This window comes from Sitophilus oryzae, unplaced genomic scaffold (genome assembly GCF_002938485.1).
Source record: "Sitophilus oryzae breed Bouriz unplaced genomic scaffold, Soryzae_2.0 scaffold_1398_pilon_pilon, whole genome shotgun sequence".
NCBI lineage: Eukaryota > Metazoa > Arthropoda > Insecta > Coleoptera > Curculionidae > Sitophilus > Sitophilus oryzae.
In genome coordinates, this window is record NW_022146057.1 from 816,663 (window position 1) to 825,867 (window position 9,205).

The 9,205-nt window shown below is 32.1% G+C and overlaps 1 long non-coding RNA gene across 1 annotated transcript; it reads right to left on the reverse strand.

Annotated features, from left to right (window-relative positions):
- Positions 1–210: 210 nt before the first annotated feature.
- LOC115876122 lies at positions 211–1,151 on the reverse strand. The gene is made up of 2 exons (XR_004049100.1): positions 935–1,151; positions 211–554 (listed from the first exon to the last, which is right to left on the reverse strand). It is a non-coding gene; the product is annotated as an uncharacterized LOC115876122 (long non-coding RNA).
- Positions 1,152–9,205: the final 8,054 nt, after the last annotated feature.

Genomic DNA, 9,205 nt, shown 5'->3' on the forward strand with positions numbered 1-9,205 from the left:
CACAGACTAACCTAATTTAGTTTGTGGTACTAATCTTAGATTAAGAATAAAAAGTACTAATGGACGATCGAAAAGAAACTGTATATTATTTTTTTAAATCTATATACAGAATGTTCCAGAATACTCTCATTTTACGAGCAATTGTTATAACGATTGCATTATTATATCTGCAAAATTTATATAATAATAATAATAGAAAAACTATCTTAATATTACTTTATAAAGTTTTATTAACTCAACATACTGTGTTTCCATTTAAAAATACAAGGAATCAAGATCATTATTAAACCATCTTTTTCCAAACGTTATCACTTACTTTCTTGATTATTTTCAGTCATTTTTTCTCCACCAGCTTCATAAGATATTTTGTTTTTAATCAAATATTCTGCCAAAGCATTGATTGGTTCTGGCGGTCTTTCTTTTGCTAAATATGACAAAGCGCTCATAAGGATTGGTACGACTGTCTGGTCTAAGTACTGTCTTGTCGGAAGACTGCTGAAGTCTATTCTGCTCTTTTTCGAAGTATTTTCTTGGTTTTCCATTTTTAAAGCTGCCTAACAATGTAAAAAAAGTTGTAGGAAACCTCTATAGCCCAATGTTTTAAACTAAACTAACCAACAAATTAGTTATGTATTGTTAAGATTAATAAGTTACATCTATTATCCAAATACTGTAACCAATTCGTAAACTAGCTAAAAAAACTCTGTAGCTTACGTTGTAGCTTATAAACCAGCTGGACAGTAGGTATACAAAACAATTTTGAAACTATTTTAGTATATAAATTCCTGAGAAATATCATGACATTTCGATAGTTTGTAAACTCTCCAGCTGAGATATAAACAACTAGCCAAGTAAATACTTTAATTCGTTAAATTATATACCTGACTAATAAATGAAAATGCTAATTAAAGTTAATTTTTTGTTATATGTATACCTTAATAATCCGGCAATAGGTTGGATTTCCTACCAAATTACAAACTTCTGCTGAAATGTCCTTTGAATTTAGTGTTCCTTTGGTATCTCTTTCATTAATCTTCGCTAAAAAATCCAGGATTACTTATTTTCACGTTTTCTAACAAACCGGTCCCACAATACTCACAGAAAAATGTAAATAAAAAATCATAAAAATATTGACATTTAGATATTTGACGTCTGACGTTTGACGTTTAACAACAAACACCGCACCAAGCACCATCTTTCAAGCCATACAAGTACCTAATAATTTCCCTGGAAATTATCCTAGCGCATTCGCCAATCTGTAGAGATCAAGCGCCATTCGATTATCACAAATATCATACTATGGTATCTATACTGTATCTGTATTATTATACAGTTAAATACATGGAGCCTTCTATATTTACACGTAAGAGAACAGGAAGGCTATAATTACTCTTTAGATCTTGTTTATTATGTTTTATACCTTCATTTGCACCACCTATGACGAATCGACGAATCTTGGAATAAAAAATTCAGCCTTCAGTTCCCTTTTCGATTTACATGCATCGCGATAGCTTAGTTCTACTACTACTCCATAGATGGCAGTTAATACCACAATTTGAAATATTTAAGATCTTAATTCACAAGAAAAACTTTATTATTATTCCTTTTTGAAAAAAATGCATGTTTCATAAAAAATTTGCCTGTTCTATAAAACAGTTAAACCCGTTTATACTTTTTATACCAAACTAAACCAAACCAAATCAAAACGCGGTTTCTAATACAGGGTGTTTTAAATATACGTTCAAATACAGTATGATCGAAAAAAAAAACGGCGTCAGCGATGGCTATGAAATGAAGATCGCTGTCATTTTATATGTAAATTTATATGGCCATTTATATAGCCATATCGCTAACGCCGTTTTTTCTCGATCATAAGGTATTTTAGGTGTAGTACATTTCGACCCAGAAACACGATTACGAGGGTTTTTTCACGAATAAAAAATTAATTCGGAATTTTTTGAAAAAATGTTTGGAATTTTTTTTAGTTTTTAGTCAAAAAACATAATTTCTTGATAATATGGCAATATAATATGTAGGTAGTAGATTTGCAAAGAAAAAAAAATAACTCGGTTATTTTCGACTAACATATTGAAAAAATGGCATAAAAAATATACAGGGTGGTCCGAACTCACCGAACTGTATTCCGAAAGCTTTGGTAGTTTCAGAGATACAGGGTGTAGAAGTTTTATTTTTATTTCAATTTTTTCCAAATAATTTCTGAAGTAACGTCAATATTTGAATGAAAATTGGTGACTGGCAGTTTTTTGATATGAGAAATTTGATTTTGATGTCAATATGACTCATATTTGTAGAGGGCGCCACTTACATGTGTTTCTACTGTTTTGAAGAGTAATAACTTTTCGTCCGTACCTGTATAAACCTACTGAGTAAAAAATATACATTTCCGTGATTTTTACGTAAAAAATATCTCTCGTTAATATTCGCTACGAGCAATCATTCTCAAGATATTTAGAATGTAATAATAATGAGTAGATAGTTATTGGCATGAAATGATAAATTTGGGATAAAACAGTTTCTGTTGAACTTTTGGCACAAAAACATTTCAAATTTATGATTCCAGTCTAATAACTATTCTGTGAACATTCAACATGTTTATTTGTGTCAATGATAAAAAGTTTTGATAATTTTGATTCCAAATATCTCGATAACCATGACCCGTAGCGATTTTTACCAAGAAATCTTTTTTACGTAAAAAACGTCGTAAATGTATATTTTCTTACTCAGTAGTTTTATACAGGTACGGACAATAAGATATTACTCCTCAAACCAGTTAAAAACATGTAGGTGGCGCCCTCTACAAGTAGGAGTCATATTGACATCAAAATCAAATTTCTCATGCCAAAAAACTCCGAGACACCAATTTTCATCCAAATATTGACGTTACTTCCGAAATTATTTGGAAAAAATCGAAATAAAAATGAACTTTCTACAGCCTGTGTATCCGAAACTAAGCATTTTAGGACATACATTTATACGAACTTTTTACTTATTTTTATCTGCAGAATATGCTAACGAAATTTCCGGAATACACTTCGGACCACCCTGTATATCGAGATCGATTATACACTGAAAAAATTATAAGTAATTTTACAAAGAAAATATAGATTAACATTAACAAAAAAGCGAAAAAAAAATGTTATATGAAAAATAAGATAACATCTAATTAATATCCTGACAAATATATTGTTTTTACCTAAACAAAATATAAACAACATCCGCAAATAAATCAAAACCATTTTAAAAAACTACTTAACTCAAAAACGACTGTGCGAGATACCTACCCACTTCAATATTTCTTATTTTTCCCATAAAATCCTGTCAAAACCGCTCCCTAATTAACCCTTTTCACTCTTTCATGCCGGATCACTTAAAACCTGTGGGAACACGGAAACGCCGCTACCTAGACAGCGTTTTTTTCTATTCCCTTATATTTTATTTCGGGTGGGTAAGAAAGGGGTAGCAAAAAACGCCAAGACATGCTGTTTCCTCAAAAGTATTAGATCGTTCACCCTCTTCCCTGCGGGACATATGTTCTGAGTGGGATTTCAACCTTTCCGCGATTAGAAAAAATAGAAAAAAGCGCTTGGTAACTGTAGAACCATTTGCAACCCTTTTTTGGATAAACACAGCTGGACTCTGTCGCACATTTTATTTTTCATTGCATTGAAATAAAAAAACGCTATAATATTAAAATATACAAAACGTCAATATTTGACAATATTGTTGTTAATGTTATTAATTGTTATTAATTTACTTAAGTTTTGTTCAAATTAGTGGAATCAATTAGTGGTTTCAATTACACTTTATATTTAAAATCTTACGGTCATTCAACAATATCTAAGAATATACAACTAAAATTAATAGACTAGCATAGCAACAGCTTGCGGTAGTCATCTGTATAGTTGTATCTGTGTTCCATAGAGTTTAGAGAAAAACTAATAATTAGCTTATAAAACAATAAACTTTTGATTTCCAAATATAATTTCTCTTTGCAAATCAGAGACCAAGATGGCAAATTTTTGTCAAAATGGCAATCATCAGCAAATTTCAAGTTTTAAGAAAAAATAGTATATTGTTTTATGAGGAGTAAAAATGATACTTCTTCATTGGCGTAACTACAGGGGTGCCTGGGGGTGCCGGGCCCCAGAGAAATCCTGAATTATGACTCTTGGCTACGTATTAATTTTTATTTGTTTGTGATGCAGTAAAAATGACGTTTTCTAGTTTTGTTTAGTTAATATTATTCTGTTGTGTTCAAAAAATGTGTTAATTTTTATTTTTCTTAGAAAAATTGTATGTATTTAAGTAATCTACGGGAACACAAAGTTTAATGGACAATAAGTTTTGAAACATAGGTACAATATAATTTTACCAATATTGACGTAAAATTAACAATATTGCTAATAAATCTCAAATTAGTACTTTCTTGAACGTTACATTAGCAACGTTTCAATAATATTGTGAAATCTTCTCTCAAGGTTGTGACAAGGGTTCAATAAACTTGCATCAACATTTTTTTTCAACCTTGCACTGCAATGTTATTTGGCGAAAGATTAAGCTAACCTGCCACCTTGCATAAACCTCCCTACAATACAAAAGCAATGTTACACCTTGCTTTGCGAAGTTTTGGTAATGTTCCAGCAATAAATTTTGCTTGTTGGGACGGTTTCATAACCAAATCTATGAAATTTATTGATAGAGAAATTCATGAAAAGGTTTTATTCAAAAAATGTGTTTTTTTAAATTATTTTTCATTTTTAAAAAAACAAAAACTCTAGTCCCCCCTGGGCTCAACCCCAGGCCAGCCCCAGACCCACCCCAAGATAAATTGCTGGTTACGCTAATGTATACTTCTTGTGGCGAGGCTGTATATACGTTTAACATTACAGGCAAGGCACAAAGAGTCATTTTTACTCCGAATAGAATGTGCTATTTTTTTCAAACGTCCCAAATAATTTTTAAACAATTTTAAATGTTCAAAATAATATATAAAGGTTTAAAAGTAATACTTTCAAGTAATTTATATCGAGAAAAGCGGCTGACCCAGATGAAATTCCTACAGAACTCATTAAACTCCTAGATGCATGAAAAAGGCATAACAGCACTACATAAAGTATAAAACACTATACATGAGACAGATCACTATCCCAAACAGTGGTTGAGTTCTATTTTTATCCCCCTGCCTAAGAAGACCAATGAAAGAAAATGTAAAGATCACAGACTTATCAGCCTGATGAACCATACCCTAAAAATATTTCTGAGAATCATACACCAGAGAATTTACAAAAAATGTGAAAGGGACATATAAGCGATTCACAAATGGGATTCATGCAAGGGTTAGGTACAGTTAGCGGGGGTAGGAAAGTGATAGTTTCAACACAGGTGTTTGTCCAGAACTGCTACGATCAGAGAAAGTGTGCCTGTGTTTCATTGTTTCTACGAAAAGGCATTCGATCGCGTACAACACCACAAATTGATGCAGCTGCTCAAAAGGCTTGATATATAGACCAAAAAGACATTCAATGCATCGAAAAATTGTACTGGCACCAAACAGCACAAATAAAATTGGCCAATACCATGTCCAATCCCAAGTTAGAAGGGGGGTGCGACAGGGTTGCGTGCTGTCTCCACTCCTATTCAATTTGTACTCAGAAGCTATTTTCCAAGAGGCGACGTGGAAATGGGAGTAAAAATTAACGGAGTGTGGATGAATAAAATCCGCTACACCGACGAGACGGTCTTGATTGCAGATAATATATAGCTATAGTTTCAACACAGGTGTTTGTCCAGAACTGGTACGATCAGAGAAAGGATATCTGCCCGTGTTTCATAGACTACGAAAAGGCATTCAATCGCGTACAACACCACAAATTGATGCAGCTGCTCAAAAGGCTTGATATATAGACCAAAAAGACATTCAATGCATCGAAAAATTGTACTGGCACCAACCAGCACAAATAAAATTGGTCAATACCATGTCCAATCCCAAGTTAGAAGGGGGGTGCGACAGGGTTGCGTGCTGTCTCCACTCCTATTCAATTTGTACTCAGAAGCTATTTTCCAAGAGGCTCTAGAAAACGTGGAAATGAGAGTAAAAATTAACGAGTGTGGATTAATAAAATCCACTACACCGACGAGACGGTCTTGATTGCAGATAATATACACGATCTACAGCAACTGGTCAACAAGCTAGGAGAACAGAGCAAAGCAATGGGTTTAAACATGAACATCAAGAAAACCAAATTTATGATAATATCCAGAAATCCAGATGTGTTTAAAAACTCCATTATATCATTTAATACAAAGCTCATAGAAACATTATTAGATAAATTTAAGTACCTACTTGGGCATCTGGCTCTCTGAAGATTGGACATCAGACAAGGAAATAAAGTGTCGAACAAGCTCGACAGGCATTAATGAGGTTTCGAAAAGTACTTGTCTGTTCTGATTTTGACCTTAACCTCAGATTCGTAAAGTGTTACGTATGGTCGGTGCTCCTTTATGATATGGAAGGTTGGACATTAAAAGCAGCTGCCATTAATAAACTAGAGGCTTTCGAGATGTGGCTATATATATCGCAGAATTCTGACGATACTTTGGACGGCTAAGTTAACAAATGAAGAAGTTCTGAGACGTGTTAACAAACAGCGCGAATTGTTTGGTTTGGTTTGGTTTGGTTTGGTTTTGGTTTGGTTTTGGATTGAATGATACCTGAAAGCGTTTGAATTGATTAAGAGGAAAAAACGCATACATGAGGCACATAATGCGAAACCCCAAATATCAATTCTTGCATCTGTTAATTGAAGGGATGATCGAAGGCCGTTGGCGTATCGGAAGGAAGAAAATGTCTTGGCTGAGGAATGTTAGACAATGTACCAGTCGTTAATAAACACCGCCAGGAACAGAGAAGCCATGGAAAATGTTATCGCAAACATCCATTAATGGATTTGCACTAGAAGAAGAAGAAGGTTGAATTTGACACTTTATGTCAGTTTAATAATATTTTTTCTTACTTTTATGCCTAGACGTAAAAGTGCTTTACTTTTATACCTGCGGGCGTTAAAATGACTGTTTTATATTGTCAATCGCATCGCACAAATTAATACTTTTGTGAAATTTGAACAAAAACGCTATTATTAATAAGTTTTTTGCTGAAGTTCTAAATGTTTCAGCACATTTTTGTTGTCAAACCTCAGATTCTGATTCAAACCTCCAAAAAATACACAAACAAAGAAATAAAAAAAACATAATTAAACTGGTCTAATCTATTAATGAAAGCACCAAAAGTTAAAAAAACTATCGAGTAGATGGCGTTGGACAGAAGAAAACAAATAATCTGTCAGTAACTTTACCCGTCACGTCACATAACATCCAATAAACGCCAGTTCTAGCAAAACAAACATTCCCTGAGCGAAGAAGGTATTTTATGGAAATATCGTATAAACTTGACAATGTTTATTTAAGTCGTCAGATGGTAGAGTTCAATATGTGAACTTGGTATTGAAAGAGAACGCGTTTACAGTTTCTTTTTATAAAGAACATTATTTTTGGTCTATTTAATTATTTTTCAAACTATTTTGACAAGGAATGTATTTAGCTGGGTATTTAGAACAAAACTTTAAGAATTTAAAAGTGCAATTATTAATTGTCCCGTCCAGGTGACGGAAGATTGCTTCTAATGTTGCTGTAAACAGCTTTGGGGATTTCGCGTCTGCTTGTCGTATTCCTTTGCCAGTTGGAAACTCTGGGGTTGTTTTATATATTTTTCTAGTAATATATTTCTAGTAATATTTCTAAAGTATTTGGAATTTTTAAACTTGGAAGGTGGTATTTTGATCAGCATCAAATTGGGCAAATTTGCCTTTATTACCCTATCTCGTATCTCTTCCATATAGTTTCCGAGATCCCAATTATCATTCTCAACTATGGGACACCTTGTATATTGTATGTTTGTTTCAAATTTATACAATAAAACCATTAACTGTGAGTCTCTATACTGTGTACCAATTTCGTTCACACCCGGTATAATGACTGGCTATTAATTTTAATTCCTGGCACAAAAGCAATTTGAGAAAATAGGTTAAACTGAAAGCGTTTGAAATTCAAGCAGCGGAATTATTGCAGACAGACGTTTTGAAATTATTCGGTTATTAACTTTAACTCAAATGTAGCCTGAAATTGTCGAATATTTTAGTAAATTTACTCGATCTTTTAAAATAATATAATTTTTTACTAATTTTTTATTTATTTTGTAATTTTAATTTTCAGTCCATATATTTCTTTTTTTTTTCTTTATAATTATTCTTTTTTTCGGGGGATCAAATTTTGGGGGACGCAAATCAAAACAAAATCAAAATTATAAATAATGTACAATAATTTAAAAAAAAAAACAATGTGTTTAGATAAACTGGTTGAACAGTAAAATTATACTAAAATACAAACTAATTTTCCAAACTAATAATTTAAAATACATAAATAATATGACAAAAGTTATATGTCAACATCAGCTATATAATTATAAAATTTCATTTTTATGGCCAGTTTGATTTGGATTTGAACTATTTCCGTTGAGTTTTTTTTCTAGTTTTTTCAGTGGTAAAAAACTTTCAAACCCTTTTAAAGGGCATATCGAGTTTTAAATAACGTCTAGCGTGTGTCTGTTGGGTCTAGAATTTCACTTTTTTCGAAATCCTATACCTTTTTTTATTCATAGTTCGTCTACCTGGTAAGTGGGGACAACAGTACTAGAGCAGGTAAAATTTAAACTATAAATGTACTTTATATCATTGAAATTATTTGATTATAATGATGAGTAATGAGTATTCTAATAATAAATAATTAAGATGAAGTATTGAGTATTCTACCACGTTTTTTTCTTGGTGTTTAAAAAAATTTAATATATCTTTTTTGGAGCATGGTTTCATTCACATAAGATGACATATATATGTATGTTTTAGTGTTTTGTATGTATGTTATATTGTATGTACCATATGATCGATAAAATGGCGTTCGGGTGGCTTGGAAATGACGCATCGATAACATTCCCCATATAATTTTACATATAAAATGACAGCGATCGTCATTTCATAGCTATCGCCGTTTTTTTACGATCATATTGTATTATTATTATTATCATCTTCAGTTAATTTTCATTTTCTATTGCAAATAGGAAAAAAAGCACTAA